The sequence below is a fragment of the Arachis ipaensis genome, chromosome B09 (assembly GCF_000816755.2).
Source record: "Arachis ipaensis cultivar K30076 chromosome B09, Araip1.1, whole genome shotgun sequence".
Classification (NCBI taxonomy): domain Eukaryota; kingdom Viridiplantae; phylum Streptophyta; class Magnoliopsida; order Fabales; family Fabaceae; genus Arachis; species Arachis ipaensis.
In genome coordinates, this window is record NC_029793.2 from 41,638,493 (window position 1) to 41,664,769 (window position 26,277).

Below are 26,277 nucleotides of genomic sequence, written 5' to 3' on the forward strand. Positions count from 1 at the left end.
AGATGCTGATTCCTGGCAACTGTATCAATGAGCTCTTGAGCCTCTTCAATTGTCTTTCTCATGTGGATAGATCCACCAGCTGAGTAATCAAGAGACATCTGAGCTCCTTCTGTAAGCCCATAATAGAAGATGTCTAACTGAACTCACTCTGAAAACATTTCAGAGGGGCATTTTCGTAGCATCTCCCTGTATCTCTCCCAGGCATCATAAAGAGATTCATTATCTCCTTGCTTGAAGCCTTGGATGTCCAGCCTTAGCTGTGTCATCCTTTTTGGTGGAAAATACTGATTCAGGAATTTTTCTGTCAGCTGTTTTCATGTCCTTATGCTGGCTTTAGGTTGGTTATTTAACCACCTCTTAGCTTGATCTTTTACAGCAAATGGAAACAGTAATAGTCTGTAGACATCCTGATCTATTTTCTTATCATGTACTGTGTCAGCAATTTGTAAAAATTGTGCCAGAAACTCTATAGGTTCTTCTTGTGGAAGACCGGAATACTGGCAGCTTTGCTGCACCATGATAATGAGCTGAGGATTCAACTCAAAGTTACTGACTCCAATGGAGGGTATGCAGATACTACTCCCATATGAAGCAGTAGAGGGGTTAGAATATGACCCCAGAGTCCTCCTGGACTGTTCATTTCCGCTTAGGTCCATGATGGAGAAAGGGAGATGATGTAAAATAGAAAAAATATTTTTATTTATTTATTTATATATTTATTTCGAAAATGAAATAAATTAAAATAAAATAAATAAAAATTGAGTGAAGATTTTCGAAAAACTGAGGAGAGAGAAAGTGGTTAGGAAGTTTTGAAAAGGATATGATGATTTTGAAAAAAAAAATGTTTTAAATTTTTGAAAGAAAAATCTGAATTTTAGAACTATATTTCGAAAATTTGTTTTTAAAATAGAGAGAAAAGATATTTTTTATTTTTAAGAGGAAAGAGAAAAACAATAAGATAGCACAAGATTTAAAATTTTTTTAGATCTAATGCTCCTTATTTTCGAAAATTTTGGAGGGAAAACACCAAGGAACACCAAACTCAAAATTTTTTGAAAACCAAAATAAATTTTTCGAAATTCAAGGGAAATCAACAGGAAAACACCAAACTTAAAGTTTGGCACAAAATTTAATAGAGAAAATATTATTTTTGAAAAAGATTTTAAAAAGAGTGTACCAAACTGCCACGGGCTTAGACTAATGCGCTAGCCAATTGGGCAGTAAAATGTAACACTTGTTTTAAAGAAGGACATTTTTAACCAAGAACAATAATAAGAGACTCTAAACCAAAAAAGAAAAATTTTCCTAATCTAAGCAACAAAATAAACCGTCAGTTGTTCAAACACGAACAATCCCCAGCAACGGCGCCAAAAACTTGGTGCACGAATTGTGAATCACACTTTTCACAACTCGAGGATGATGCTATTATTTAAGTGTGGAGAGGTCGCCATCTCCGGCGAACTTTATTTTGGTGAACCACTTTTCAGACTCTCTTTTATCCTATTTTGTTTATTTTATGTATTTTATTTTTATTTTTATTTTATTTTTATCTTATTTTATTTATCTTTTAGTACTTGCACATTTTTCTGTATTTTTACTTTATTTCTGCATTTTGCACTTTGATTTATATATATATCTTAGATATTTAGTTTAGTTTAGTTTGCACATTTAGTTTATTAGTTGTGATATAGAACATATGGATTAATTAGTTTAGTTTACCCTTTTAGCATATGATGAATTAGTTTAATTGAAAATAAAAAGAGTAAACTAGAAACTTTAGTATAACAGAATCACAACAATCCACACACCTTATATCTATATAGCAATAAATGTTGGTTAATTGACAACATTTTTCAAAGAAAATACTAAATTTTATAAAAGCCATTCTAAGATTCACATTGAGTTGAATGGAACTTCTTGCTCTCTACTTGCATGACATACATAATTGATATATGGTTTTTGAGCCAAAGAACACACAACCCGTGAGTTTTTGAGCTTAATTGTATGGTTACATTCAACCATAAAATTTCATTCCTGTGTGTTTCGCACTTCTTTTCTATGCTTGTAATCTCAACTTTGTTTCAATCTATATGTCCAATATAGAATGTAGATACATACATGCATGTGATTGATGCCATTATTTGAATTTTTGCTCACTTATCCCAAATAAGCCTACCTCCTACATCACCCTTGTTAGCCCCCTTGAGCCTTTTAATCCCCTTTTGTTCTATAACCACATCACTAGCCTTAAGCAGAAAAAGAAATTAAAAATCCCAAGTTGAATCATTGGTTAGCTCAAGATAGAGATTATGTATCCACTAATTGTGGGGAAACATGGGAACATGGGTTGATAGAAAAGGTATTAAATTAAGAAATTAATCAGAAATTTTGGGAGCATGCTCATGAGAAACCAATTTAAATTAAAATACCATGTGCATTGATATATGTTATGATTGAAAAAAAAATCCTTTTTAATTAAATAAGTAAATAAGGGGACAAAATTACCCCAATAATAAGTTTAGTGAAGAAATCAATGCACATGAGGTAGAATTAAAATAAAGTTGGTATATGAGTATGTAATAAGAAAGTGGGAAAATTGGGAAGACCAGGATAATTTTGAATTTTTTTATAGAGAATATATATGTTAGGTGAGATCTTAGACTAATCAAGGATTCAACTTATAGCTCACTTAGCCTTTGGTGCACGAATTGTGAATCACACTTTTCACAACTCGTACCACTAACCAGCAAGTGCACTGGGTCGTCCAAGTAATACCTTACGTGAGTAAGGGTCGAATCCCACGGAGATTGTTGGTTTGAAGCAATCTATGGTTATCTTGTAAATCTTAGTCAGGAAGTCAATTATGTTTATCAGTTGAATTGTGAATAACCAAGAGAGCATAAATTAAAGGTTACTTGTTATGCAGTAATGGAGAATATGTTGGAGTTTTGGAGATGCTTTGTCTTCTGAATATCTGCTTTCCTCTGTCTTCTTGTTCACGCACGCACGTTCTCCTATGGCAAGCTGTGTGTTGGTGGATCACCATTGTCAATGGCTACCTTCCATCCTTCCAGTGAAAACTATGCTCACGCACTCTGTCACAGCACGGCTAATCACTGGTTGGTTCTCGATCCGGTTGGAATAGAATCCCTTGATTCCTTTGCGTTTGTCACTAATGCCCAGCCTTCAGGAGTTTGAAGCTCGTCACAGTCATTCAATCCTTGAATCCTACTCGGAATACCACAGACAAGGTTTAGACTTTCCGGATTCTCATGAATGCCGCCATCAATTCTAGCTTATACCACGAAGATTCTGATTAAGAGATCTAAGAGATACTCATTCAATCTGATATAGAACGGAGGTGGTTGTCAAGCACACGTTCATGGGTTGAGAATGGTGATGAGTGTCACGAATCATCACCTTCATCACAGTTAAGCGCGAATGAACATCTTAGATAGGAACAAGTGTGTTTGAATGGAAAACAGAAATACTTGCATTACTTCATCGAGACACAGCAGAGCTCCTCACCCCCAACAATGGAGTTTAGAGACTCATGCCGTCAAAGAGTACAAAGTTTAGATCTAAAATGTCATGAGGTACAAAATAAGTCTCTAAAAGTTGTTTGAATACTAAACTAGTACCCTAGGTTTACAAAAAATGAGTAAACTATGATGGATGAAGCAGAGATCCACTTTTGGGGCCCACTTGGTGTGTGCTGGGCTGAGATTTAAGCAATTCACGTGCAGAGGCCATTTGTGGAGTTGAACGCCAGTTTTTGTGCCAGTTTGGGCGTTCAACTCCAGCTTTTGATCCTTTTCTGGCGCTGGACGCCAGAATTGGGCAGAGAACTGGCGTTGAACGCCAGTTTACGTCGTCTATCCTTATGCAAAGTATGGACTATTATATATTGCTGGAAAGCCCTGGATGTCTACTTTCTCACGCAATTGGAAGCATGCCATTTCGAGTTCTGTAGCTCCAGAAAATCCACTTTGAGTGCAGGGAGGTCAGAATCCAACAGCATCAGCAGTCCTTTTTCAGCCTGAATCAGATTTTTGCTCAGCTCCTTCAATTTCAGCCAGAAAAATACCTGAAATTACAGAAAAACACACAACTCATAGTAAAGTCCAGAAATATGAATTTTTCCTAAAAACTAATAGAAATAAACTAAAAACTAACTAGATCATACTCAAAACTATATGAAATTAACCCCAAAAAGCGTATAAAATATCCGCTCATCAGCCTTATATATATATATATCCTCACCTTTACCTTAGCCCCATTACAACCTTGAAAAGACCTCATGATTTTTGTATGTATGCATTAGATATTTGTTGATTGGTTAGATGAAGAACAAAGTTTTAGAAAGCATGAATAGAAAAGAATAGAGTGATTAACCCCAAACACTGAGTGATTAGAGAGCAAACACAAAAATCCAGTGAGGGTTCAATAGCTCATCTCCATATATCCAGATTTAATTATTTAATTGTCTTGCAAGTTTATGAAATATTTTAACTCAACTCAATTGTGAAGGTGCTTTAACATGATTTAGGCTTGGCTATGCATGTATGATTCCTTGAAATTATGAATCAAATTTAACCACATGTAAGCTCTATATATATAGGTGGATGATAGTTAGAATTTCATGTTTCATTTAGGTAGCTTACATTTAGAATAGGTTGCATTGCATAAGATTCCACCATTCTACCTTCACTTTTTCTCTTAGATTTAGCATGAGGACATGCTAGTGTTTAAGTGTGGGGAGGTTGATAAACCCCTATTTTATGATTCATCTTGTGCTCAAATTGAGTGTTTTTATCAAATCTTCACCCACTTATTCATATGAATTGCAGGGTTTTACTTTCCCCTCCTTATTTTATGATATATATGAAAACATGTTTCCTATGCTTTAAAACTATTAAATTTAATTATCCTTCATTACCATTTGATGCCGTGATCTGTGTATTAAGCATTTTCAGGCTTCATAGGGCAGGAATAGCTTAGAAGACAGAAAGGAAACATACAAAAATGGAAGGAAAGCACAAAAATGGAGTTTTGAAGAAAAGGCAGCGACGCGTACGCATGGACGATGCGGACGCGGCCTAGCGCAAAATGGAAGCGACGCGTACGCGCAACTGACACGTACGTGTGACAAGGAAAACTCCCAGATGACGCGAACGCATGACCCACGCGAACATGTGACCCACGCGAACGCGTGACAGACACCACATGCAGGAATCTGCAGAAAACGCCCTCAGCGATTTCTGGACCCCTTTTTGGCCCAGATCCAAGCCCAGAAACACAGAATAGAAGTCAGAGAATGGAGGAATCAAAGAGAACAAGGAATCATACATTCAGAAGATACAATTTTAGGTTTTAGATGCAGTTTTTAGAGAGAGAGGCTCTCTCCTCTCTCTTAGGTCTTAGAATTAGGATTTCTCCTATTTTATGGTTATTTCCTCATATCAGGTTCAATGTTTCCAACTTTAATTTATGTTTCTATTCTACTTTTATTTATTCTAATGCTTTTACTTGTATCTGATTTATGTTGCCAAATTGGCTTATGAACCTTTTCATGTTAATATTTGAATATTCTATTTAATGCAATTTAAGGTATTTTAGATTAATGATTGTTTTATTCTATTTATGATGCTTTCAATTTAATTTAGATTTTTCTCCTTTTAGTTTTGGTTAAGTAATTGGTAACACTTGAGTTATCAAACTCAACAGTTGATTGAAAATTAGGATTACTGATTGATTTGGATCTCTCTAAGCTAGTCTTTCCATAGGAGTTGACTAAGACTTGAGAATCAAGTTAATTAGTCCACTTGACTTTCCTTTATTTAGTAAGGGTTAACGAAGTGGGAGCAACAGAAAATTCTCATCACAATTGATAAGGATAACTAGGATAGGATTTCCAGTTCTCATATCTTGCCAAGAGATTTTCTAATTATTAATTTATTTTTCTTGTCATTTAAAATTACTTGTTCCTTATTTCAAAAACCCAAAACAAAATATACTTTTTCCATAACCAATAATAAATCATACCTCCCTGCAATTCCTTGAGAGACGACCCGAGGTTTAAATACTTCGGTTATAAATTTTATTGGGTTTTGTTACTTGTGACAACCAAACTTTTGTATGAAAGGATTCTCTGTTGGTTTAGAAACTATACCTACAATGCACATATCCCAAAACAAACAGAGGGTTGTGCGAGCGCCACGATGCCCTCACGCTAATAGCATAAACATGGTCACGCATATGCATGACCGACACCTACGCGTCGCCCCCTCAGTAAGCGACCCATGCGTACGCGTGGAGTACGCGTACGCGTCATTCGCAAATCCGCACCTGAACCCTGCGCAGCCCTGTTTTTCATATCTTATCTTTCTAAATCCTAATTTCTTTCCTCTTCTTTCTTCTTTCTTTTCTTTCTTCTTTATTCTCCCATCTTTTTCCATTCTTTCTCTTTCTTTACTCTTCTCTTCTTCTTTTCCCTTCCATCATATTTTCTTCACCTCACGTTCTTCATTACCCCCTCTTTATCACCTTCTTCTCAAGGTTCTTTCTTTCTATTTTCTTTTTCATCTTCTTTTTTATTATTTATCTATTTTTGCATTATTTTACTTGGTGTTAGAAATCTAATTGGGTGATTGTTTTCTTCCATATTTGTTTGTGGATTATTAGGGAGTTATTTGACAATTATCACTAATTATTATTTTTGGGTTATTTGCATGTTCAAATTTAATACTTTCCCTATCATATTAAACATGCATACCAAGTGTTTGTGAAAAAGCCTGTATAGCATTATGAATTCTTAATTATTCTATCATTCTACTCTAATGCTTGTTTTTCATAAAACCCTTCCAATATTTTATTAATTAAATATGATTGTCAATACAAACGTTATTGTTAGTTTGTTACGAGTGATAATCCATTTTGGCTTTTAATGCTTGATCTATGCTACTCATGCCTTTGCCAGCATGCCAATAAACATCTTGCATTTAATTGCCTCAATTTATCATGCTATATTTCCATTGATGTCCTAATTGCATGGAGTCGCGACCATGTGTTAACGACATTCTTCTTTACCTTGGCATGATTATCACTCGTACTGCCCTCTTCCTTGCTCTATCCCTTTGAATTCATGCCCCTTTCTCTTCTCCCTTTTCAGGATGGCCACCAGGAAGGGTACAGAGAGAGCCTCTAACAAGTCACCGGCAAAGAAAAGAACAAAAAGCACAAGCACCTTCAACAAATCAGCTGCTCCCACAGATACTTCAGAGGTTGGATCGGCTGGACCGGCAGGCGAAGCGAATGGAGCACCGTAACAAGCGCCGATTTACATACCTCAAGGAGCTGATTGTTGGCAACCACCCACCTGAGAAAGACCAAAGGACACTCTGGACTCCACCTTACCTACCAACACCGAGAGCCATGCCGGCCCCAATTGTGGAGACACTGCTACCAGCCCCCCTTTGTTCCTGATTGATGGCACCGAGGACGGTGCCAAGCTTTAAGTGTGGGGAGGTCGGTCAGTAGCTGACTTCCGGAGGTAACTTTTCTCTATTGACATCAACATTTTTAGTTTTTCTTTTGTTAGTTAGGATAGATTACATGTTAATAATTGCTTGCATGTATGTTTTGCTTAGTTAAAGTAATGAGTTTCTTTTCAAGACCCTATTTTTGAAAATTTTCACTAATTTAAATTGAAATTTTTTTGTTAAACTTGTTGAAAGTTGTATTTGGAACATGGGTTATAGCTAAGAACACACAACCTGTGAGAATTTGAGCTTAATTACATAGTTACATTATTTAGCCATAAATTTTTATTCTTGTGTGTTTTCTTCCCTATGATTGCAATCTTTGCTTTGTTCCATTCTATATGTCCAATGTTTAGTGTATTTATATGTATGCATATGATTGAGACCATCATTTGTTATTAGCTCACTTATCCCAAATAGCCTACCCTTTTAATCACCCTTGTTAGCCACCTTGAGCCTTTTTATCCCCATTTGTTCTATATGTTACCACATCACTAGCCTTAAGCAGAAAAATAAATAATTACCCCAAGTGAATCTTTGGTTAGCTTAAGTTAGAGATTGTGTATCAATTAAGTGTGGATGATAAATATTGGGAATTTGGGTACCTACTCATGTGAAACCAGAAAAATCAAATATCCATGTGCATTGATATGTTATGGTTTACTTTTTCATTTAAAGAAAAAAATAAATAAATAAATAGATAAAAAATTAAAAAATTAAAAAATTAAAAATACATATTTCCAGCATAAATAAATAAATAAGTAATTGAATAAGGGGACAAAATTATCCCAGTACTAAGTTTAATAAAAGATCAATGCACATGTGGTGAAATTAAAGAAAAGTTGATACATGAGTATGTAAAATATACAAAAGTGGGAATTTTGGGTAGCTAGACATAATTTTAAAGAGTGTATGTATGATGACATGTCACCATGTCATGTTTTTCTATGCTTTTTCATACAAGAAATTTATAATTAGTGCTTAATTATTGCATTCTTTTGTGCTTAAATGGTATATTTCCTTGATCTTTTGATTTTATAAATTTTGTAGGAAATAAGAAGAAAAAGAAGCAAAAGAGCACAAAATAAGCTAAAATGAAGAAAAGAGGAATTTTGGGCACATTTTGGAGTTGAGGTGATGAAGCAAGTTGGCAACGTGCAAGTGTGTGTTCAGGAAGGATGCGCGTTGTTGCTGGCGTGTTTTGCCAACAACTTGGGCAACAACGCCAGGCAGCCTGACCTTGCCCTCTTCAAAGGAGCATATCTTGAGCTAGAAAACTCCAAATGAGGTGATTTCAGTGGCATTGGAAAGTAGACATCAAGAGCTTTCCAACCATATATCATAGCATGAGATTGGAGTTCATTTAAAGACTCAAAATTTGGCTTTATTTAGAGCCTCAGACACTAAGGGCGTTGTTGCTGGCGTGTTTTGCCAACAACTTGGGCAACAACGCCAGGCAGCCTGACCTTGCCTTCTTCAATGGAACATAACTTGAGCTACAGAGATCCAATTGAGGTACTTCTAGTTGCATTAGAAAGCTGACATCCAGAGCTTTCCAATGATATATAATAGTCTATAGTGAAGCATAAAATGGAAGATCAAATCAGAGTCATCTTTAGGCCCCAAAAACAAGAAATGAAGTTGAGAGTTAAGGAGGAATGAATGAGCCAAAGAGGATGCTCGAACACGTTGCCAAGGCAAGGATGAACTGGCGTGTTCCTTGGCAACTCCAGAAACAATGCCCAGGCCAAGAAATTGGGCTAGAGGAGTTATTGAGCACGTTATTAGTGGCGTGTTTGGCAAAAACGCCCAACCAAGGCAGCCTGACCTTGCCCTCTTCAATAGAGCATAACTTGAGCTAGGAAGGTCCAAATGAGATGATCCCAAGTGGATTGGAAAGAAGACATTCCAAGATTTTCAATCATATATAATAGTTCATATTGAAGCAAAGGATTGAAGCTCAAAGTTCAGGCAACATCAAGCATAAAAAGTGAAGTAAGAATGAAGAACAAGCCAAGTGTTTGGCAACAACTTGGGCAACAACGCCCAAACACCATGTCCCATTCCCAGGAAATTGCCATGCACGTTGGCAACGTGTACCAAGGCTGGCGTTTTTGCCAGTAATGCCAGGCCATTGGGCCAGAGCAATGAGAATGAGCCCTGTTTCCTCTGTTTGACAAGAATTCTTTCATGAAGCAAAATCAACAAGAACAAGGCCCAAATTGCTAACCCCAAAGGAGAATTTCAAGGAGTTTTAGGAATAGTATAAATAGAGAATAGTTTGGTACTCTAAAAGGGGGACTCTTAGACACTTTTACATTTACATCATAGTAGTTACTTTTGCTAGTTTTTTTTTACTCTTCTTTGTACTACACTCCCGATTTGGGAAGCATAGCAGAGAGGAAGTTGGTTTTCTTTTGCAAGTTTAAATTTCAGTTTTCAAGAACTTCTTCTTCATTCTTCAATATTATTCACTACTCAATTTTAATGTCTACTTTTGCATTTATGGTTGAAATTAGAGCTATGATTCACTAAACCCCATTTTCATTAGGGGGAGGAGCTCTGTTTATTTGAATGGGTTAATGGCTTTTCTTTTCCTTCTCAATTCAAAGTGGTTCATCCAAGAGGAAACTCTTGTTCTTCACAGATTCAATCACCATCGAGAGAGGGGTTGAATCTATATGAATTATACGGTGAACTTGAGAAAGGAGCCATATAACTCAGTTTAGAGTTCATCCTTTCATGATTTCTTGGATCAATATATTTTGGGTTGGTATGTGAAATGTAACCTTCCTTAGTTGAGATCCTGGAAGTTGTGTGGCCTTGGATTAGAAATTGAACTTCACCTCTTCTCATGACTAATTAGATCACGAGAGTGGCAATTGATTGTGTTGAGAGAAATTGAATTGCCAAGAGATTGGGATTCAATTATTCACAATCCGCCATGGATCTATACCCATGATTGAGAAGGAATTGAGCAAAAATCAATTCATGACAATTTACATCTCTGACTCCTAATGATCTCTCTATTATTAATTCTTATTTCTTTTGTTCTTTAGTCGTTTTGAATACCCACTACCCAATTCCCTTTTATCTTCTTGCAATTTATCTTTCTTGCCAATTACATTCTGTTTTCTATATCTTGCAGTTTACTTTTCTAGTCTTTATAATTCCGCAATCTTTACTTTCTTGCAAGTTATCTTTAATGTCATTTAAGTTTCTTGCATTTTAAGTTTCAGTTATTTACTTTCATTGTTCTTCTTTATTCTAGTTCTTTAAATTCTTTGTCATTTAACTTTCCGCAATTATATTCAAAAATCAAATCTCATGAATTCAAAACCATGTTTGCTTGACTAAAATTACCATTTAACTAAAGTTGCTTAATCCACCAATCTCCGTGGGATCGACTTACTCCGGTGAGTTTTACTACTTGATACGACCCGGTATACTTGCCGGTTGCGCGTTAATATTTTAATTTTCGCATATCATGTTTTTGGCGCCGTTGCCGGGGATTGGCAAAAATTAACAATGATTAAGTGAATGGTGGTCTAGATTAAGCATTTTCTTTGTTTTTGCTTTGTACAGTTCTTTTAATTTTTTTATTTCTTTTTGACACTAAGGTGTTTGAGTTATTGCCTCACTAAGAAATTCATCTCTGAGATATGAATTTCAATTTTCCTTGGTGTTGTGTTTTACAAAATTCAAATGGAGTTCAACTCATCTTATGATCAAACAAATTTTATGGGATATTACCCACCATCACCAATCTCTAATGGTGGCTGGGAATATCACCAAGAAAATACCAATTCTGAGCACTCCAATTCATGGAGATTTGCTTCAGAGACACAAGATGAGCAAGAGAATCATATGGGATACTTCCCACCACCACAAAATGATTCAAGTCGTTATTCTAATGGTGGCTGGGAGTATCACCAAGGAATGAAAGAGCATCCACCCTCACGTCCCAGTTTCTCATTTGAAAGTTCTTCATCACTTGATTATACCTCAACACAAAGTTTCTTCCAAAATCCATACAAGTCATCCCATCAATCACACAACTCATTCCACACCCCTCAACACAACTTCACCACAACACACCCATGTCACCAAAATTACTCTCAACCTTCATCTCTTGAACCAGCAGATGAGGATTACCTTCAAGCCATTGAAATACATAGAAAACTCGTGGAAAGATACACACAACCCCAATCCTGGAAAGAAATCATCCTCAAGAAGATGAATGGGCCTTTAGAGCAAACAAGGGAGAACTTAAAACCATCAAACAGTAAGGATGAAGACCAATTTATGGGTGAGGAAGTGGAAAAACAAGAACAAAAGGTCCCTATGTCAAGTGAAATTGCAATAAAGGATAAGGAACATGAGCCAAGGATTCCATGTCCATAGAGGCTAATTGAAGTGACAATGGAACATGAAGATTTCCTCCCAAAGAACTTAATGGAAAATCATGAAGAAGAAATAGAGGAAGAAAATCAAGGAGATTCACATTCAATTGAAGCAGAAGATTACAGGAAGGAAGCGGCCACTGAACCATCAATTCAAAAAGCTCTTGATGAAGAGAACACTCCAACAATCACACAACCACCAAGACTTGGATTCAATGAAGTGAAGGCAATTAACAAAAGCACCGAGAAGAGGATTGTGACCAAGCTACAAAGGACAATATTCATGAAGAAGAGAAGGTCAACTACAAGCAATCCTCCCCCTGATCCAGCAAGCAAGCTCAATCAAGCCATTAACAAAAGAAAGCTTTCTGAGGAGAGACCAAGACAAGGGGTAATAGCTGAATCTTCTCCTCCCTTGAGGTCTTTCCTCTTAACAAACTGGAAGAAGAGGAAGAAAGTGAAGAACAACATACCAACAGTAGGTAACGTTTCTCTTCTTTGCTTTGTTTTCTTTCTTTGCTTTGTTTAAATTCAATAAATAGGCACATGGTTACATTCTACGTTTGGTGTTGCCCTGCAACAAATCGTTTTCAATCCCTTGGGATGATTGCATCAATTTTACATGAAAGTGTCACACTAAGATTCTAAGTTTGGTGTACCACTTATTTTTATATGCAAGTCATCCAGCAGCACCAATTGTCTGCATAATCACAATGCCTCTGCAAATTTATCTTTCTTTTGGTTTGACACTTTGTTATTCTGTCTACTTTAGTATTTCTCTGCTTTTAATGCTTTCACTTATTTTGCTTCTTAACTGTTTTGTTAATACAAGCACCAAGAGATCCTTATTCATGACATATTTTTGGCTTGATGATTGTATTCAACATATAACAGTTCCTTTTGTTTAGTTTTAATTCAAATAAATTGACATATGATTGCATTCTAGTTTGGTATTGCTATGCAACAAAATTTGCTTCCAATCTTTACTAGATACGTGCATTAATTTCAAGTGAAAGTGTCACACTAAGTTTGGTGTGCCACTTATCTTTTATGTAATGTATTGTGCTCACCTTCTTAAGTTTGCAATCACACTGTCTCTGTCTCTTGTGCCTTGATTATTATCTTTAATTTTGCTTGCTTAGAACACGTGTATTACTAACATTTCATTGTGTAAGACATTCATGATCCATCTTAGCCCCATAGCCGTTGTTCTAATTGTTGCTTGAGGATGAGCAAGCATTCTGAGTTTGGCAAGGGAAGAGGAAAAATAGACGAAAAAGGACAACAATGATGAAGATGAACTACAAGGTTATAAAGTCCCTTTTCCTCTCATTTGTTTCCAGTACTCTAAATTGCATGATTGTCTTTATCTCTCTGTATGCATGTGTGGTATGAATAAGCATAGCTTGAATTTTGATTTGCAATATGTTGCTGTGACATTATGACTACCAACTTGAGTTTTGTGAATTCAAAAGCAAAAAAACGCATCATGATCATAAACAAACAAGGATTTAAAGAAGAACTTAGCATGTGCATACAAGTATTGAAAGGCTAGTCTGGTTAATTGTTGCTCAAGTGCATTAGATTTTATTTAATTGAAGTTTTCATCTAGGACGTCTTGTGAAATCTTTTGAAATCATGAAAACCTTGAAAAAGTAATTACAAATTAAGGCAAGAAAGAAAAAGGGAAAGAATGAGAAAGCTGAAGGCTCTGAGTACCAATGACAATTTCATTGTTAAGTACTTGTGGTGTTTATGTATCAAGTAAAATGCTTGAAAACAAAATACTTAGAAGTCAAGGCTAGGCTCAAGTGCAAAAGTACTCCCTCAAAGCTCAAGGCTCTGAGCATCAATTATTAGAGAATCAAGAAAAGAAACAAATGAGCTTAATGAAGTCCTCTAATTAAATGCTTGTGGTGCTTATGTATCAAGTGGTAATACTTGAAAACAAAGCATTTAGAGTCGTAGCTTTGTTATCAACTCATGGGGCAAAGCACCCAAAAGGAGAAGCTAATAAGAAAATCAAAAGCTTGTTTCAAAGAAGGAATATAAGACAAAGATTTCATAAATTAAACTAGATAGAAGCATCAATCATTTACATTTCTTTTGTGATTGTAGCATACTTAGAAAACTAGCTTACCATAAACATTGAGTTGCTATTCTTTTTACCTTGGATTGTCAATCTTTATTGCATGATTCTTTTCTTGCTTGGGGACAAACAAGGTTTAAGTTTGGTGTTGTTATGACATGTCACCATGTCATGTTTTTCTATACTTTTTCATACAAGAAATTGATAATTAGTGTTTAATTATTGCATTCTTTTGTGCTTAAATGGAATATTTCCTTGATCTTTTGATTTTATAAATTTTGTAGGAAATAAGAAGAAAAAGAAGCAAAAGAGCACAAAATAAGCTAAAAAGAAGAAAAGAGGAATTTTGGGCACATTTTGGAGTTGAGGTGATGAAGCAAGTTGGCAACTTGGAAACCAAGTTGGCAACGTGCAAGTGTGTGTTCAGGAAGGATGCGCGTTGTTGCTGGCGTGTTTTGCCAACAACTTGGGCAACAACGCCAGGCAGCCTGACCTTACCTTCTTCAATGGAACATAACTTGAGTTACAAAGATCCAATTGAGGTGCTTTCAGTTGCGTTAGAAAGCTGACATCCAGAGCTTTCCAATGATATATAATAGTTTATAGTGAAGCATGAAATGGAAGCTCAAATCAGAGTCATCTTTAGGCCCCAAAAATAAGAAAATGAAGTTGAGAGTTAAGGAGGAATGAATGAGCCAAAGAGGATGCTCAAACACGTTGCCAAGGCAAGGATGAACTGGCGTGTTCCTTGGAAACTCCAACAACAATGCCCAGGCCAAGAAATTGGGCTAGAGGAGTTATTGAGCACGTTATTAGTGGCGTGTTTGGCAAAAATTCCCAACTAAGGCAACCTGACCTTGCCCTCTTCAGTGGAGCATAACTTGAGCTAGGAAGGTCCAAATGAGATGATCCCAAGTGCATTGGAAAGAAGACATTCCAAGCTTTTCAATGATATATAATAGTTTATATTGAAGCAAAGGATTGAAGCTCAAAGTTCAGGCAACATCAAGCATAAAAAGTGAAGTAAGAATGAAAAACAAGCCAAGTGTTTGGCAACAACTTGGGCAACAATGCCCAAACACCATGTCCCACTCCCAGGAAATTGCCATGCACGTTGGCAACGTGTACCAAGGCTGGCATGTTTGCCAGTAACGCCAGGCCATTGGGCCAGAGCAATGAGAATGAGTCATGTTTCCTCTGTTTGACAAGAATTCTTTCATGAAGCAAAATCAACAAGAGCAAGGCCCAAATTGCTAACCCCAAAGGAGAATTTCAAGGAGTTTTAGGAATAGTATAAATAGAGAATAATTTGGTACTCTAAAAGGGGGACTCTTAGACACTTTTACATTTACATCATAGTAGTTACTTTTGCTAGTTTTTTTTACTCTGCTTTGTACTACACTCCCGATTTGGGAAGCATAGCAGAGAGGAAGTTGGTTTTCTTTTGCAAGTTTAAATTTCAGTTTTCAAGAACTTCTTCTTCATTCTTCAATATTATTCACTACTCAATTTTAATGTCTACTTTTGCATTTATGTTTGAAATTAGAGCTATGATTCACTAAACCCCATTTTCATTAGGGGGAGGAGCTCTGTTTATTTGAATGGGTTAATGGCTTTTCTTTTCCTTCTCAATTCAAAGTGGTTCATCCAAGAGGAAACTCTTGTTCTTCACAGATTCAATCACCATCGAGAGAGGGGTTGAATCTATATGAATTATATGGTGAACTTGAGAAAGGAGCCATATAACTCAGTTTAGAGTTCATCCTTTCATGATTTCTTGGATAAATATATTTTGGGTTGGTATGTGAAATGTAACCTTCCTTAGTTGAGATCCTGGAAGTTGTGTGGCCTTGGATTAGAAATTGAACTTCACCTCTTCTCATAACCAATTAGATCACGAGAGTGGCAATTGATTGTGTTGAGAGAAATTGAATTGCCAAGAGATTGGGATTCAATTATTCACAATCTGCCATGGATCTATACCCATGATTGAGAAGGAATTAAGCAAAAATCAATTCATGACAATTTACATCTTTGACTCCTAATGAGCTCTCCATTATTAATTCTTATTTCTTTTGTTCTTTAGTCATTTTGAATACCCACTACCCAATTCCCTTTTTTCTTCTTGCAATTTATCTTTCTTGCCAATTACATTCTGTTTTCTATATCTTGCAGTTTACTTTTCTGGTCTTTATAATTTCACAATCTTTACTTTCTTGCAAGTTATCTTTAATGTCATTTAAGTTTCTTGCATTTTAAGTTTCAGTTATTTACTTTCATTGTTCTTCTTTATTCTAGTTCTTTAAATTCTTTGTCATTTAACTTTCCGCAATTATATTCAAAAATCAAATCTCATGAATTCAAAACCATGTTTGCTTGACTAAAATTACCATTTAACTAAAGTTGCTTAATCCACCAATCTCCGTGCGATCGACCTCACTCCGGTGAGTTTTACTACTTGATACGACCCGGTATACTTGCCGGTTGCGCGTTAATATTTTAATTTTTGCGTATCAATGTATAGGTGAAGATCTTAGGTTAATCAAAGATTCAATTTATAGCTCACTTAGCCATATATATACCCTCACCTTTACCTTAACCCCATTACAACCTTGAAAAGACCTCATGATGTTTGCATTGGTACATTAAATACTTGTTGATTGGTTAGGTGAAGAACAAAGTTTAGAAATCATGACTAGAGAAGAGTAGAATGATTACCCTATACACTTGAGTGATTAGAGTGCATATACACCATCAGTGAGGGTTCAATGCTTGATTCTATGTTCCTTGCTTTCATGAGTTGTCTTCTTACAAGTTTACTTATTTTTACTATATGATTTTAATTAGTAATATTTGATTTATATTTGTCTTGAAAAACTTATTTACTTTTAACCAAGTAGGCAAAATCATTTTAGCATATAGTTGCATTCATAGGTTGCATTGCATTGCATGAGTCTTACTTTCCCTTATTTAGTCTTTTAATCTCCTTGAGCTAAGCATGAGGACATGCTAATGTTTAAGTGTGGGGGGATTAATAAACCACTATTTTATGGTTTATCTTGTATTTAATTGAGTGGTTTCATCAAGTCTTTACCCACTTATTCATATGATTTGCATGATTTTACATTTTCCTTCTTAATTTTGTTCTATAATTGAAAACTTGCTTCCCAAGCCTCTAAATTACCAAAAATTAATTCCCCTTTATACCATTCGATGTCGTGATATGTGTGTTAAGTTTTTTCAGAGATTACAGGGCGGGAATGGCTTAGAGGATGGAAAGGAAGCATGCAAAAGTGGAAGGAATACAAGAAACTGAAGGAATTGCTAAGCTGTCCAGCCTGACCTCCTAGTACTAAATCGACCATAACTTGAGCTTTAGAAGTCCAAATGAGGCAGTTCCAGTTGTGTTGGAAATCTAACATCCGGGGCTTCGAAATGATATATAATTTGCCATAGTTTCTTTAAGAATAGATGACGCGCACGCGTGCATCACGCGCACGCATCGTTCTGCAGAAATTCCAGCGACCTGCACGTATTTGAATTCGCCCCCAGTGATTTCTGGGCTGTTTCTGACCCAGTTTTTGGCCCAAAAAACACAGATTAGAGACTATAAAGTGGGATAATCCATTCATTCATTCATACAACTTCTAATTATTCACAAATTTAGGTTTGAGATGTAGTTTTCTAGAGAGGGAGGCTCTCTCCTCTCTCTTAGGTCTTAGGTTTTAGGATTTAGGATTTCTCTTAGTTTTAGGATTACTTTTTCTCAATTCCAGGTTCAATGTTCCTTTAATTTTTGTTCTCTTCTACTTTAATTTATTCTATCATTCTAGTTTATCTATTTCCTTTCTTGATCACTTTATGTTGCTATTTGATTTATGAATTCTTATGTTTAATTTGATTTTCTATTTAATACAATTTGAGGTATTTCAGATTTAAGATTGCTTCCTTCAATTCATAATATTGATACTTTTAATTTAATTTAGATTTCTTCTCCCTTTGCTTTGGTTGAGTAATTGGTGACACTTTAGTTATCAAACTCATTGTTGATTGAAAAATTGGGATTTGCTGATTAATTTGGATCCCTCTAAAGCTAGTCTTTCCATAGGAGTTGACTAGGACTTGAGAAATCCCATTAATTGGTCTACTTGACTTTCCTTTATTTAGTAAGGGTTAACTAAGTGGGAGCAATAAACAATTCTCATCACAATTGATAAGGATAACTAGGATGGGATTTCCAGTTCTCATACCTTGCAATGGTTTTCATGATAATTAATTTACTTTCTTGTCAGTTTATTTTTCCTGTTCACTATTCATAAACCCCAAAAAGATAATTTTCCATAACCAATAATAAATCATACTTCCCTGCAATTCCTTGAGAGTCGACCCGAGGTTTAAATACTTCGGTTATTAATTTTATTAGGGGTTTGTTATTGTGACAACCAAAGTTTTTGTACGAAAGGATTCTCTATTGGTTTAGAAACTATACTTACAACGGGAATTTATTTATGAATTTCTTTACCGATAGAAAATCTAGTTCGTTCAGCCCTCATAAAAGATATCCAGCTGAGTCCATTTAGAAAACATGTCCGGAGGGCATTGCCTGGTCAGTAGCTTGAATCTCTCCCAGGCTTCATAAAGGGTCTCACCATCTTTCTGCCTGAAGGTCTGGACCTCCACCCTTAGCTTAGTCAGCTTTTGTGGTGGAAAAAATTTAGTCAAAAATCCAGTGACCACCTTATCCCAAGTATCCATACTCTCCTTAGGTTGAGAATCTAACCACAGCTTTGCTCTATCCCTCACAGCAAATGGAAAGAGCATGAGTTTGTATACCTTAGGATTCACTCCATTGGTCTTAACAGTATCACAAATCTACAGAAAATTAGAAATAAACTGATTTGGATCTTCATGAGGAAGTCCATGATACTGGCAATTTTGTTGCACAAGAGTGACCAGCTGTGGCTTCAGTTCAAAGTTGTTTGCAGCTATGGGAGGCACCATAATACTTTTGCCATAAAGATCTGCATTGGGAGCAGTGTATGAGCCAAGCACTCTTCTAGGTTGCTCGTTCTCATTCAGATTTTTCATATTGGCATTCGCAGTATGATTTTGATCCATGGTGGACTCTGCAGCTTCCCTTTCAAGAGTTCCACTCAGATTTTCACTAGCCTTGTAAAGTCTAGCTTGTTGCAAATGCCGTCTCAAATTCCGTTCAGGTTCAGGATCAAAATCTATAAGAGGTTCCTTGTCCCTGTTCCTGCTCATAAACATATAGAAGACAAGAAAAAAAGTGGGAATCTCTACTTCAGAGTGTAGAGAATTCCCAGTAAGGTAACATATGTAAAGAAATAAAATAAAAATACTAAATAAACTAGGCAATAAAATTCAAAAATTGTAAGTGAAATTAGGACAAAAATTTTGAAATTATTAAGAAAAATAATTAGAAAAAAATTAAAATAAAAATAACTAGGGGACACCAAACTTAATTTCAGAAATTACAGAAAAATAGTAGCTAAAAATTTCGAAAATTTAAGTGCAAAATTAAATAAAATTAAAGCTAAAACGCCTAATCTAAGCAATCAAAAAACTAATAGTTGTCAATCACAGTCAATCCCCAGCAATGGTGCCAAAAACTTGGTGCGGAATTTATAACCCACAAACTAACCGGCAAGTGCATCGGGTCGTACCAAGTAGTACCTTAAGTGAATAAGGGTCGATCCCACGAGGATTGATGGACTAAGCAACAATGGTTAAGTGATTTACTTAGTTAGACAAATAGAAAATGATGTTTTGAGAGTTCAAAAGCATTAACAGTAAATTCAGAATATCAGAAAATAAGCAGTAAACGTTTGTGAAATATATATGGAGAAAATAGTTAAGGTTTCAGAGATATCTATCTTCCGGATTGACTTTTCTTACTAACTATTTTAATCATGCAAGATTCAATTCATGGCAAACTATATGTGACTAAACCCTAATTCCTTATATCTTTTTAGTCTCCTCGAACCTTCATCAATCGCCAATTCCTTGATCACTAAATTCCAATTAAAGGGTGAAGTTCAATTCTAATTTATATGCCACAGAAACCCTAATTACCCAAATATAAGAGGATTATATATCACGTATCCCGTTAAGTCCAGATAATTAGAAATTTAGGATAAATTATTTTCAAGCTATTGTTCAAGTAAAGAGCTTTTCCAAGTTATACAAGAACTCAATTAGAACAAGGGTCATACTTCTGTTCCACCTAAATTCATAAGATAAAGGACAAAAACAATTCTTGAAATTGAAATCAGTACATGAATTAAAATAGAAAAATAATAGTATCAATCCATACAATAGACAGAGCTCATAACCTTAACAGTGGAGTTTTAGTTGCTCATGGTTCAGAGAGAAAACTAGGATTCTAAAAAATTGTAAATTGCGGAATGAGGTAGAAGAAAAGAGAAGGGAAGAGCCCGAAGGGATGATTCTTTTCCCTTTTATATCTAATCCTAATTAATGTAAATTATATTTCCTAAAACTCAATAATATCTTTTCCTATTTGTAATTAAAATAAGAGTTTTAATCAGAATAAAAACAGAATAGAATCTTCGGTGCCATCATAAACTTGGACGTGGGGACCATGGCTTTCTCTAGGAGTGGCGCCTAATCTCAAGTTAGACGTGGGGGAGGCAGCACCAATTTGGAGTGTTTTGCGTGTTGCTACGCCTAACTTGAGGGAGGATTACGCCTAACTTGAAGAGAGCCGAACCACTTGTGCGTGTTGATGTTGTGTTTGACGCCTAACTTGAGAAATCTCAAGTTAGGCGCAGCCTTGGCAGCCTCCTTTTCACGCTTTCGCTTTGTCTTGGTGCCTAATATTTCTCAAGTTAGGCGCCACCTTGGCTTCATTGGATAAATGAATGAAGTTGATCTTGGCGCTTAACTTGAGAATCCTCAAGTTAGGTGCCACCCTTGCAAAATTGATGGAAGAGAAGTATTGACTATCATATATCAGCTCTGGAAGTTAGCTTTCCAACGCCACTAGAATCACATCAATTGAACCTCTGTATCTCGAGTTATTCAAGTTATAGTGCAGAGAGGTCAGGCTTGACAGCATCATTCGCTTCCTTCTCTTTTTCTATAGAAATTCCATCAAATCCATCCGAATGCTACCTGAAATAAACAGAATTGCACATGACTCAAAGAAGCATTCATAGTGGCTAAAAGATAATTGATTCTTGATTAAACTCAACAATTTAAATGCAAATTCATTAGGAAAAGATAGGAAAGATGCTCACACATCAATAGGGTTTCAGCATTTCGAAGAAAAAGGGAATTGTCTGAGCGAGGATGAGTGTAATGGGTGACCGTTAGAAAGGTGGTTCTTGAATTTCACATTTTGATCTCATATTGTGACTTCTCTCTCCTGTCTCACTATTTCTCCATTTCAGAGCATTTTCTAGCATGAAAAATGAAGATATTTTGGCCAATTATTGTGAATTTGAAATTTGAAGCAGTCATTTGTTTTCGTTATAGATTTTTTAATTTAAATTAAATAAACTAGCGGCTTAACACCTGTTCAGTCGCTTTTCTATTATTTTTAAGAAATTAATTTTATTTTTAAAATATATTATTCGCTTTTCAAATTTATTAGATCACCTTTTTTTATTTTAATATTGACGTGATCTTATTTATATCATATTTTAGTGTTGGTGTTAATATATCATTCATCCTTCAAATTTATCAGATAAGTATTTTTTTCCATCATTTTAAAATTAACATAGCCTTATTTATATGATATTTTGTTGAGATTAAAATTACTATAAAGAAAAACCTTTAAAATGCTAAATTATAAAAGTACACAATAAAGATATATGTATATATTATTAGAAACAGGTATAGTTCAAGAAATAATGATAAAAATGTTTTCCTAATTTAAAAAGAGTATATCTATAAACCAAAATGCATGTTAGTTATTTACAAAAGATTAATTTTGCCTAAATATCATGCATCTTCATGTTTGTCTTCTTCTCCAATTTAGGTATTTTTTTTAATAACAATTACCTGCAATGATATGGTTTTGTATCGAAATGAGTTAGTTGTGTTCTTCTGAGTTCATGGATGAAAAAAAAGTTAAAGTTTTAACATAATTGGTATATAGGACGAAATAGACAAAATATTGATTATGTAATAAAAGTTTATTGCATTACCTTTTTTTCTTTTGATCCAATATTTCTCTTTTTACTTTGTCTGCTTTAACTGTACCTCCCCAACCAATAGAATATATTTTGAGTGGATGAACCTGAGTTAATTTTACGTTTGATCAATAACACTAAAACAAAAATATGTATCTTAATTGCAATTGTCACTGTCATTAATGCTGTAATCCTTACTTTGTTGTCGATTGGTCTCATTGATGCAATTGATTGCTCATCCTTCCATGTACTCCATAACGATTAGAATCCTATTTCCTGTTATTTATTGCATATATGTATCACAATATATTTCAGTAGTGTTTTATATATTACTTTAGAATTAAGTAATGATACATCTGATGACTGCATATTTGACGATATATTTTGGCTTGATTTGAATGGATTTCATCACATAAACTCACACTTAATCACTAAAATAGCATGCTTTTGTGTTTTATCCCTAAATTGAACCTAAATGTGAAAACATGCATTTTTGTGCTTATATTAGTGATTTTAATTCCACTTTTATGCCATTCGATACCGTGTTATGTTTTGTGAGTGATTTTAGGTCATTTAGGCAATAATGGCTAGGCAAAAGTGGAAGGAAACATGTACAAAAGGAGAAAAGATGAAGAAAACAAAGGAGAAGCACACAACCATGTGTGCGTACGCACAACATCCAGTGCGTGCGCACAAGAAGGAAATCAGCATGCGTGCGCGCGCACAAGTGAAAATTCAGCGAAATGTGCATATGCACACATCTGTGCGTACGCACAGTCCTTGCGCATGACTTCATTGATGAAGCACGTGGCTCGTGATTTTGGGGCTCTCTTGGCCCAATTTTTGGAGTGCTGAAGCCTTTTAGAAGTGCTATATCAAAGGGGAATGAAGACATATCAAAGGAGGAGTTTTTAGTTAGTTAGTATTAGTTTAGGAGGCCTCCAAATATGCATTAGGAGTAGGAGTAGTGTAGAGTAGAAAATTCTCTCTTAGGGTTTTACTTCAATTTCCATTGTAGCATTTTATAGTCAAGTTTTCATCTTGGATTTTGCTTCTTTTATTGTAAGTACTCTCAATTTCTCTTTAATTACATCATCTTTTATTTTTATTTTCTTATGGTTCAAGTTACTTTGTTTATATATGCAATTTTGGTTTCTTGAAGTTTTGATTGATACATTTAATGTTTTATGCTTTATAGTTGCTTGATTGCTTGTTTATTGTTGATATTGTGAATATGTTGGTTATGGTTTTCATTTTCCTTTACAATTTCTCATGTTTTGGTTTTATGCCCACCAAGTGTTTGTGAAAATGCCACTTGGAAATTTTGAGTAGATTTTCACACTTTGGCTTGGGATTTGAGTTCTTAGGATACTAGAGTCATAATATCCGACATTTAGTGGTAATTCTTGGGTAGTTAGTTGACTCTTATTTCCATTAACGCTAGCTTTTTACCAATTAATTTGGTAAGTGAGCTAGGACTTATGGATTAAGGTCAATTATGCTTGCTTGACTTACTCCTCGATGCTAGGGGTTGACTAGGTGAGATTGACTCATCATAATTACCATAGTTGTGGTTATGGCGATGATAGGATTCCTTGGATCGTCATTCCCAAATCAAGGCTATTTATGCATTTATATCATTTTCACTAGTTTTGACCTTATTTCCCTTTTAATTGCATAAATTCCCAATTTTGATCATCTCTTAGTTCTTTTATTTCTTAGTTCTTTTAATCTTTCGTTCTTTGATTTCAAAACCTGTATCCTCACAACCGAAAGTGTGACACTTTAATTGCATTCCGAGGGAGAACGACCGGAGGTTTCATTACTCTCGGTTAATTGTTTTTATTGGAAAATATCAAACTTTGATTGAGAGGATAGATTGTCGGTTTGGACTATACTCACAACGGAATTATTTTATCTAATTATTTTACACCCCCACCCCTTTCTTTCTTCATTCTACCCCTCTACCCCAGCCACACTTCCTTCTGACTGCCATCGGCGCCGCCAAAGCACCGCCACCCAAAAACTTGATGTTTGGAGAATTATTGCCAGTTCGGAAATTTGAATTTCTTCTGTTGTGAGTATAGTCCAAATCGGCAGTGGATCCTCTCAATCAAATTTTAATTCAAAGTATAGTCACAATCCAAAATAAGATAACCGGGAGTTTTTAAGTCCCGGGTCATCTTCCCTAGGAGTTGCAATTAAGTGTCATATTATTGGCTAGAGAGAATTGGGGTTATGATTGCAAGAGAAGCAGGTAATAAAAATAGCAACTGAGTAAATAAACATGTAAGAAATTAAATGGAAGCAATTAAATTCAAAGGCAATTAATCAAAAGGAATAGGGAATTCAAATGCTAAGAAACCTCTTGGCAAGGATTGAGGGTAAAGGTTACCTATCCTAGCCATTGACCACAAACACATGATGATTATGAATAGTTAATCTTACTTTGTCAACCCTACATCGAGGATAAGTCAAATAGGCATAATTGATTTCAATCCACAAGTCCTAGTCAAATCTATTAATGGAAGACTTAGAGTTAGTGGAAACCAAATCAGCTAACTACTCTAATATATCAATCAAGAATGGACATCAATGACTCAAGGGTCACCAAAATCCTCAATTCCAAGCCAAGAGTGAGGAAAAACTAAGTAAAAACTAAGCCAAACATTTTATCAAATACTTGGTGTGCATGAAAATAAAATAATATTAAATTGCATTAAAAATAAAATCTAACTATCAAAAGCAAGAAAATAATAACAATAGCTCAAACAAGCATTAAATGAACATAAAACATAAATTGCATTAATAGAAATTAAAATTAACAAAGAGTGCAAATACATAAAAGTGGCAAAATTGAGAAAATAACAAGATAAACTAAGGAAATTAAGATAATAGAACAAAGAAAGGTAAAAGAAACTAGATGAAAACAAGAATTAAAAAGAGAAATTACAAAGAAATTAAACTAATAACCCTAATTTCTAGAGAGAATGGGGAGCTTCTCTCTCTAGAATGACCTACAACATTATACTAAGCTAAACCTAATTGCTCCCCCTTTGCCTCCTCTTGGATTAGGGTTGAAATAGCTTCAGAAATAAGTTGGATTGGATTTTGGAGGCCCAAAATTCGCTGCCAGCAAATTGCAATAATGAGGTCACATGCTGGGACCTGTGCGTACGCACAGACGTGTGCGTACGCACACTTGCTATTTTTCTGCTTGTGTGTACGCACAGAGGGTTGTGCGCACGCACACTTGTTGACTCTCACTTGTGCATACACACGCATGTTTGTGCGTACGCACACTTGCTGATTTGCTCCAAACTCCATTTCTTCACTTCTTTCATCCATATTAGCCTTGTAGCCTGAAATCATTCAACAAACACATCAAGACATCAAATGGAATTAAAGTGGATAAAATCTAGCAAATAATGGCCTAAAAAGCATGTTTTCACTTTTGAGCACAATTTATGGAGAATTCACAAAATTAAGCTATTTCATTGAATAAATGCAAGGAAAGTTGATGAAATCCATCCAATTAGAGCAAATAAATCCCATGAAATATAGATTCATCACATCCCCACACTTAAACAATAGCATGTCCTCATGCTATACTCAAGAAAGAAACAAGGGGTATTACATTTATTCAATGCAAGGAAACTACCTATATGCAATCTATCTAAATGAATGCAACTACTTAGTTAAAATAAATCAAATTCCAAGAATACATATATAGACATAAGGGCTAAAGCAATAACAATCAAATCAATTTCACAATTGAATTGAGTTCTAGAAGAGAATTTATAAACTTGCAAGATAGGGGATAATGAAAGGCAGAAACATAGAATTTGAGTAATCAAACCCCTCACCGGATGTGTATGCACTCTTAATTGCTCAAGTGTTTAGGGTTGATTCATTCAACTCTCTTCTAATCAAGCTTTCTAAGATTTATTTTTCATCTAAAAATTAACAATCATTCAATGTATGCATACAAGTATCATGAGGACTTTTTATAGGTTGTAATGGGGCTAAGGTAAAGGTGAGGATGCATATGGTTAAGTGAGCTT

At 35.2% G+C, this 26,277-nt stretch overlaps 1 long non-coding RNA gene across 1 annotated transcript; it reads left to right on the forward strand.

Moving 5' to 3' along the window:
* Positions 664 to 23,263, forward strand: LOC110266455. Its single transcript, XR_002353862.1, has 3 exons — positions 664 to 676; positions 2,899 to 2,910; positions 23,137 to 23,263. It is a non-coding gene; the product is annotated as an uncharacterized LOC110266455 (long non-coding RNA).